This window comes from Argentina anserina, chromosome 7, assembly GCF_933775445.1.
Source record: "Argentina anserina chromosome 7, drPotAnse1.1, whole genome shotgun sequence".
Taxonomy (NCBI): domain Eukaryota; kingdom Viridiplantae; phylum Streptophyta; class Magnoliopsida; order Rosales; family Rosaceae; genus Argentina; species Argentina anserina.
Genome location: NC_065878.1, coordinates 13,997,120 through 14,006,788, shown reverse-complemented (window position 1 = coordinate 14,006,788; position 9,669 = coordinate 13,997,120). Strand labels below are relative to the sequence as shown.

The window sequence follows — 9,669 nt, the reverse complement described above, 5'->3', positions numbered from 1 at the left end:
GAGTCTGCTCCAGAACAATCTGAGATCGTTTTCTTACCTGATTTTAATGATGCAAACTTCTAGGTACATACTGATACATTCTTAAAAGAATGTGCTGTTCATCACAAGAGTACGTAATTGACCCCAACGCAAGATTTTATGTAATGTAGGGCGAAACTCACAAAATGGAAAATCTCTGTTTAGTGAGATGTACATATATATCCTGTACAAATGTTTTGGCGTGAAAAATTGTATCCAATCCTTGGTGAATTGTGATTAACTTGGATGGTAAGTTTGCTTTGGATATTGCAGGTACATAAATTCTACTTACTGATATAATTTCTATCAAAGTGAGATCTCTATTCTTCATACTAACCTTCTTACCGGTGCGATGCACGTGGGGAATGGCCATGCTCACGCGTGTGCATATAGGTTTGTCTTCATTTATTTTGTAATGAGAAACAACATTATATTGCAATTATTGATAAAATATCGTCGATTAGAGGATTATTTTATACTTGAATGAATACTATAATTCAAAACGTGACTAAGTTCAAAACAAATAAAACTAAAATTAAAATTGGCGCAACAAACAAACAATTAGAAACCGAAATCAAAACTCCAGCGTCTCAATTCATACCTTCTTTTGTCAACTACAATGGCAACACTCTCCTGACAAAGAACAATCTTAAGAGGCTTTTGGGAACTACATCTGCAAAGAACTATCAACTATTAATGCCAAAGTTCAGGACCTGACAAAGACTTACCGGGGGCTAATATGGGGTAGATGTGGGTTAGAGTTGCCCACAAAAATAATTTATGCCAAAATGGGCACACCTTTTCTTCCTACGTGCAATCTGCAAACCTTACATTTCAGAATACTGATCACATTCGCCGAAGTCAATGACCTGACGGTCTCGGCAAACTTCTTGCTATAATTCCTGAAAATTAAAGGACGAAAGAAAACCAAAAACCATGTGAATATACAATTATCAAGGCTTACCTCAGCTGATGGTTCAATACCATGACAATTTTCTCATTCTTTTGAATTTGATTTTGCTATGCTCTTTTTTCTTTCGCAAGAACTGTAAACTGTGTGAGTGATTTGTGTTTGTCAGTTGGTGTATCCATTTGTACTCCGATCTACCTCACATTTATCTTCTGTGTTGAGATCGTGGCCAGGCAGTTGCCTCCAGTCTCTTTACTTTTTCTTTCTCTCATTCCTCTCTTCCGCGCGAATTTCTCTTCCCAGTTCTTTTGTTTTAGTTTTGATTTTGTAAATTACATATCTATCCTTGAAACCATAATCATATAGATTTGGAGTTTAATAAACGGTCGGCGTTTTAGGCACTTAAAACATTTAACCACAAAACTTTCCTTCTGACTTTATTAATATACTAACCTTCATGCACCTGAGTATTGCGAGTGGAAGGACCATGCTCACCCATGTGCTTGATATTTTTGATAAATTAATAAAGCAAGTCATAAAATCTTTTGATAAATTGAGATCAATGAAAGAATAAAATTGCACCAATCTTACACTTCATACCTTGATAATCTCCAAGTCATTCAAAAGGAAATTATTTGCTTGGGGCTTTTATGCTATTGTTTTGGATTTAGCGTGAGTAATTTACCATCATGTCCATTCAACAATAGACCAAAATAAGTAGAGTTTAATAAACCATAAGCAATTCGGGTAGTTCAAAAATTTAACCAGTCAACATAACAACTCTCATTCTTGTTTTATTAATGGAAGAAGTAGAAGTAGAAGTAGATAGAGAAAGATTCAAGAGATTCTCTCTCATCTCAATCTCATTTTTATAAGTTATTAATACTGTTGTTAGAAACTAGAAATGATAATTCCCAGTTATAGTGCAGAGATTACATTACAAAGACAAATTTTCCAAAAATGATAAATTTTCCATTACCAAGATTTTTGTTTCCGGCTTAAAAAACATAAATTATGAACAAAGACATTTAAGAGACAAAAATCAAGCGTAATTACATAACATATTTTCCTTTTTCAATAGTTCTGATTTGATTTAGCCTTGATAACCAAGATTAGGGTCCAAAATGAGCGACTGTATGAGTCCTTTATAATACCCTATCCAAGTTCTTATCCTCCATGTTCAAACCAAGGTTCCTTTCTGCTATAGCTTCCATTTTTTCAGATCTTCTTGTTATCAAACGTTTCAACCGTCTTCTTTCTTTTGATTTTTCCATCCTCATGGCACCTCCTAATGTGCATGTTAATCCAGTCCTCAATGTTGTCGGGTCCGAAAGATCAGAACAATACTTTAATTTGTCTGATGGAAGATTTAGTGTCAAAGGTGTTCCTTTACTCTCTGAAGTTCCAAACAATGTCAAATTTGGTCCCTTTTGTTCAATCTTCCAATCTTCTTCTGATGTTTCAACTCATCTGCTCATAGTGCTCAACCGTGTAAATGCCTTGTCCCACAAGGCAGGATTCCTTGGTTTAAAAAAGGAGGAGTCTTCTGATATGTTGAAAAAATCATTGGGGAAGTTTGATAACAGGGATTTCCTTAGTATCTTTAGGTTCAAAACATGGTGGTCTACTAGGTGGGGGGTTGGGAATTCTGGGTCAGATTTGCAAATGGAAACCCAATGGCTGCTCCTAAATGTCCAGGAAATCAATTCCTATGTCATATTCATACCTATCATTGAAGGCAATTTTAGATCTGCTTTTCAACCCGGTTCTGATGGTCATGTCATGATATTTGCTGAGAGTGGTTCTACACAAGTGAAATCATCAAAGTTTGATGCCATCGCTTATGTTCATGTGTCTGACAATCCCTACACCTTGATGAAAGAGACCTATAGTGCTCTTAGGGTCATCTCAATACCTTTAGGCTCCTTGAAGAAAAATCTGCGCCAAATCTAGTTGACAAATTTGGTTGGTGCACTTGGGATGCCTTCTACTTGACTGTGGAACCTGTTGGTGTCTCCCATGGTGTAAACGAGTTTGTTGAAGCCAGTGTACCCCCGAGGTTTCTCATCATTGATGATGGTTGGCAGAGCATTAATTTTCATGGCGATGAGAACCCTAATGAGGATGCTAAGTATCTGGTCATTGGTGGGACTCAAATGACTGCTAGGCTTCACAGGCTTGAGTGTGACAAGTTCAGAAACTATGAAGGTGGATCTTTGTTGGTACCTCATCCACCTTTATTTGATCCAAAAAAGCCAAAGATGTTGATATCTAAAGCAATTGAATTAGAGAATGTCGAAAAAGCTCGTGATAAGGCCATTCAATCTGGAGTCACTGATTTATCCGAGTTCCAAAAGGAAATGCAGAAGCACAAACAAGAGTCGGATATGATAATTGGTGGTGGAGAAGAAGGTAGCAATATTGCTTCTAAAGAAGGAAGATGTGGAAACTGTTCTTGCAAGGCTCAAAAATATGGAATGAAGGCTTTCAGTCTTTCACAAGCGACTTGAGAACCAAATTCAAGAGTTTGGATGATATTTATGTATGGCATGCTCTTTGTGGTGCCTGGGGTGGTGTTAAACCAGGTACAACTCATCTTGATTCAAAGGTCATCCCGTGCAAAGTCTCCATAACTAGATGGTGTTAAACAACGACAAGCGTGACCCATGGACCAACTGTACCGATATTGTCCCAATTTAGCCACCTCACAGGTGTTGGGTTTTAATCACAAAAGGTCTCGGTACAATTAGGTATTATCCACCCACTTATAATCTCTATTTTATTTGTTACTTCTTGATTTACAGACTCTTGAATATGTATGTGAGGAATTCGGAGGCCGTGTAGAACTTGCAAAGGCTTATTACAAGGGACTGACTTCTTCCCTTGTAAAGAACTTCAATGGAACTGGACTTATTGCTAGCATGCAACAGTTCAATGATTTCTTCTTCCTTGGAACAAAACAAATCTCTATTGGAAGAGTTGGTAAGTTAATACAGATTTTCAATTTGGTTTTCTAACACTTATTTCAGTTTATGTACGCTAACAAATCGGTATTGCAGGTGATGATTTTTGGTTTCAGGATCCAAATGGAGACCCCATGGGAGTTTACTGGCTACAAGGTGTGCATATGATCCATTGTGCCTACAACAGCATGTGGATGGGTCAGTTCATTCAGCCTGATTGGGATATGTTCCAGTCAGATCATCTGTGTGCCAAATTCCATGCCGGATCTAGGGCTATTTGTGAGGTCCGGTGTATGTAAGTGACTCGGTTGCTGGTCACAACTTTGATCTTATCAAACAGCTTGTTTATCAATGTAACGACCCTAAAATTTCGAGTATAAAAACTCAAAATATTAAAGTCGTACAACACTAAAACAATCTCAACGAATTGAAATCGTTTAAATGCACAGCGGATCATTACTGAGTTCACAATACAACTCAGACAACCAATTATTACAACCCAATTTATAATTCAACATTACATAAAATGGAAATGTATAATCCTCACAAGAAAGTCGCACAAAATCCTCACACAAGCTGGAACTAAATATCTTCAAGTCCTCTGAGCGGTCCGTCAATTCCCGCTAATCCACACATGCGGAGTATCCACTACACCATCGAATTGGTGCACCGGGATTGTAAACACGAACCCGGTAAGCTTTACAGCTCGTATGAGTAAAAACAACAATAATACTCGCATATCAATATATACGGAAATCCACAAAAACATCAAATATAAATGCACTCATGAGTCGATGGACGGCCCGTATGGTTGTCCAAATATGAAACGAAAGTGCTCATGAGAAATTGGGCAACCTTTCTGGTTACCCAAATGCATTTATAATACGGGTACTAATGAACGCTGGTACACATTTGTTACCCCTCACGTAGTACACCGCCGATATTGGGCAACCAACTGCTACCCAACATCCAAAAATATGAGTACTCATGAGCCGATGACCACCTGTTACCTCACATGCAGTACTCCGACAGACAGACTAGAGCTCTAACTGTATCGTAACTTTCGCCCGGCCAAAGGCTAGGTTCCGACATGCCAATCACGTACAATAATCACACCTCATATTGTACAAAAATCAAGTCCGAAGACAAATCAACATTTTAACAATCTCCATGTTAAAATCACGTACAATAATCCTCATATTGTACAAATCAAAATCACATGCTCGATATATAAATCTCGTCATCAAAATGACATCATCACGATAAAATCATAACAGTATATTATATAGCAAACTATATATATATGTACCTATTTACCATTTATACAATATATATATAATCCGCTATATCATATACATGTCATATTTCATAAACACGTCCGAAGACAAAACGTTTAACAAGCACCATGTTAAAACCACGTACAATAATCACACCTCATATTGTACAAATTAAATCACTTACTCAATATATAATTCTCGTCATCGAAATGACCAATTCATAATGAATTCATAATAGTATATAATATAACGAACTATATATATATGTACTTATTACCATTTATACAGTATATATATAATTCATTATATCGTATACATGTCGTAATTCAATATTTAAAAACTCTTGTAAAATCTTGAATCTCCGCAAGGGTAAATTCGTAATTATGTGAGATTTTACTCACCTCATCAACTCGAGCGTAATACCACAATTTCCGAAGGTAATTCATTTCTTTGATTTATCGATCACCTTGAAAAGATAAGAAAAGAATTTAGAAACGTTTCGCAAACTTTTAAATGCCGAAATAGTAATAATCGGTTACTGTTCAGCAATTATGGTTTCACGAATTCATTGTTCACTGAGTACTATTCACTGAGTATTATGCACATATTCACCGTTTTATGTATTACTGTACAAATACACATCCATTACGTATTCTTGTATGGGTACATACTGTTTACGTATTTTTGTATGTATAAATACTATTTAAATGTAAATACTGTCTCAGTAAATATTAATTACTGATTTACCCTTCTGAAATTACTTTTGACATTTACTGAAAGTAATTTACATTTACCATACGTAAATAAAATTTACTTTTACTGTACGTAATTTGCTTTTTACATTCACCGTACGTAAAAATAAAATTTTTCAATTTACTGTGTCGAAGTCACTGTTCATGCGCCGCCGCACGTGGCGGCGCGTGGGGTACACGCGCCACTCACCGGCGACCGCGCGTGGCGCTCACGCGCCACTCACTGTGGCAGCGCGTGGGGCCCATGCGCCGACACCAACCAAGGCGCGTATGACGCCACCGCCGCCCTAAATCTCTCCCCTTCCTTCCTCCGCCCTTCCCACGGCCTCACGCCGCCCCTAGGCAACTCCACACACTCACACGCGCCGCCTAAGGCGGCGGTGTTCCACACTCCACCTCTACCTCCGATCCTCCTCTAAATCTCCCCAAATCGATTCAAATCACCACACAATCACACACAAACATCAAATTCATCATTTCATACCTAGATCGGACGGTGGAGGCTTCGAAAGTCGTCGGAGAGGAACGAATCGCCGATCGTGTTGATTTCTCGTGGAAGGCGTGTCATGGTTCGATTCGGGCTGCAATTACTAGTGGTGGCGTCAGAGGGTGGAGGGAAATGAGAGGAGAGCGGTTGCGACGACAGTATGAGGTTGCCTCCGAGCTTCGGGTTGTCTCGAGGAAGCTCATGGCGGCGAGGCGTGGTGCGGCGAGCTCGGGGTCGCTTGCGGAGGACCTTGTGAGGCCGTAGGGAGTGGCGGTGAGGAACACGGTCGACTGGAGGTGGAGATCGTCGGTGAAAGGTTTTTTCGGAGGGAGGAGAGGACGAACTCGGGGAGAGAGAAGAGAGGGAGGCGGAAGTGAAGAGAGAGAGAGGGTTTTCCAATTATGGAAACCCTAATCTCGAAAATACCATATTTATACTTGTTACCAAAATTGGAAACTAACTTCCGTCGTTAATAACTTTCACGTCCGACTTCCGATTCGGACACATGAAGTGTCCACAAACTCGTAACGACGAGCTCTACAACTTTCGTGAAGGAAATTTTCACAAATGATCGACGGAGTAAAAGTTGATTTTTACGTCGCAGAAACGTAACGTTTTTCTAAATAAACGTTTCGATAACGTTTTCGTTTTCGATTTACCGCTTCGCTAGTAAACAAAATTCGTTTAATTGAATTTCACAAATTTATAAACTTAAAAACTATCCAATACTCGTTCCGAAAAATCGGGTTATTACAATCAAGATGGTACCATTCCCAAGTGCCAGCATTTTGCTCTTCCAACTGGGGACTGCCTATTCAAGAACCCCTTATTTGACAGCAAAACTTCTCTCAAGATGTTAAAAGGTACATGCATAAACCCTTATAAATATACCTCGAAACCTTTTTTTTCTCTTATATTCAATCACACTTACTAATTGATTATGGAGCTTGATTCAACTTAACGTGTAACTTAATTGGGACTCAAATTGTTACTTGTTGCACAATTGGTGGTGTGGTGGGAGCTTTCAACTGCCAAGGGGATGGTTGGGAAAGAATCAAAGGCTACTCTCAGTGCTGCAAGGAAATCCTCTGTTCAGTGCATGTTTCTGAAATTATGGGACCAAATTATTTGGTTAGTGGGTGAATAAAAAATTATCACTAAAAGATGACTATTTAAAATGAGAGAAAATGTTTGTCCCACGTTGGAAAAGAGAAGTGTTGGAAAAACTTTATATGAAATATATTGTTTATGAATTGTAAAGTGTGTAAGTCTTTTTATACCATATCGCGCACGCGCATGGGGGGTGCAAATCTCAGGTTACAAGGGAAACTTGTGTAACATGCGGACATGAATGTAACACCGAATTGAGGGTTGGAACGCAATTTTTTTTTTGCATTTTCGAAAATTCTTTTTGGACGTTTCAACTTCTCTTGACTGTTTAAACACAATCACAATCAGCTTTCCCTCTCTCAAAGTGTTCTTAGTTTTACACTAGTGATAGAAATAAGTACTTTTCGAGTTCATTGAGAGTTCTAGTTAGTAGTGCAACTTCCTAGAATTGTTTAGTCATTTTATCTTTGGAGACAAACGATAAACATCCTTACACCGGTAGAGGAGGCGTAAACGTCTTAAAGACAATGTGGTATTACACATGTCTCGACTAGTTTTTCAATCATCAATCGTTCGGTATTTTGGTTGATTCATATTGAATTTTTTTCGTGTTCTTCGTTATTAGATTTTAATGTTGTGTTATAATTATTTATAATTCAAAATATTAAATTATATATGTAATATATCATTGTTTTTTCTACAACATGTTCAACAGTGGAGGCACCCTCCAAGAGCTGGAGTATACAAGCGGCATAGAATCTAACAGCGCTATGATGAAGGTTAACGTTAAAGGTGGAGGCAACTTCTTGGCCTACTCAAGTCATTTCCAAAGGAGTGCTGTTTGAACGGTAATATGGTGACTTTGGAGTGGTCTGCTTCCGGCAAACTGTCCCTGAACTTTCCTTGCGTTGAAGAAGCTGCTGGAATCTTGGATGTGGTTCTTTTGTTTTGAGATTTTGTCTTCGATTTCTGATTTTCTATAGTGTTTTGGCTAGGGGACGCACGTACGTTCCCTTTAAATAATATAAAGTTCCTAAAGAGATTACCCTCTCCTTTTTTTTACTCATCTATGCATGCCATATTGTCGGTGTGATTAATTAAGAAGATTAATTTGATCTCCTATGGATAGAGCTAAATGTCTACTTAATCAGTACGTAATTAACTTTGGACATATAGCAGTCAAAAACTTCACAAATTCACAATATTAGAAAGAATAATAAACAAAATTAATATGTAAATAGATGAATTGATTTGAATTGAAGAAACGAATTCAAATAATAGAATCCAAATTTTTTTAATTTAATGATTGATAAGTCATACAAAATTCAATCCTTCCAGACTTGCTTTGCATGCATATATACTAAATAATAAGCCAAAAGCATGCATGCATGCCTATATAACTAAAAATATTTGTTCTTCTAATTCGAATCAAAACTCATCATATATATGTCCAGCTACGTCCTAGTGTCCTACCAGTAGGTCGTAGTACTACTCGATCATGCAGTCATGTCTCTCAGATTCGATGGCACCGGGTGGTATTGAAGCTACCCCCACCGTTAGAAGGAACCTTCAACTGGCACATATACTGCAAGTTCCTTGGATATCTTTTCCTGGGAAGAAGCTGTTTCTTGTACTCGTCAAGCATGTTGAGCTTGACAAGAATATCGTAATAGCCATCACAGGGATGAACTAGGCCATTATTGCCTCCACAGATCTGCAGCCCGTTGAAGGATGGTGTTAGACGAGTTTCCTTCTTGCGTCCTTGGGAGAAGGAGGTATAATTCAATACCGAACCGGACGTCTGGTTTTGGAAGTAGGCTGTAAAATTAATGTTCTCATGGCGGACATGGTAATATCCGTTAGGGTTTCGAATTATGAACTCAAGATTGAGCTGGTTGGAATCAGTGAGCAACGTTGCATTGGTTACGCGACAGATGACGTTGTCCGGGCTCTTGGTGAGGCACAGAGTAAGGATGGCGATAACGAAAACTAAGGCTAGAAAGAACCATACAAGCAGCTGTTTACGAAATCTGAAGGAAGAACATAACTCTTTAAGTTGGCTTTGGATTGACATGGCTGCCTTGATGCTATAGGTAGTTCACCCTAACTAGTTAAAAACCATGCACAGGAGGCAAGGTATATATAAAAAGAG

The 9,669-nt window shown here is 38.3% G+C and overlaps 1 pseudogene; it reads left to right on the top strand.

The window, feature by feature from the left end:
• The first annotated feature begins 2,206 nt into the window (after window positions 1–2,206).
• Window positions 2,207–8,469, top strand: LOC126803617 (stachyose synthase-like; annotated as a pseudogene).
• The last annotated feature ends 1,200 nt before the right edge of the window (window positions 8,470–9,669 follow it).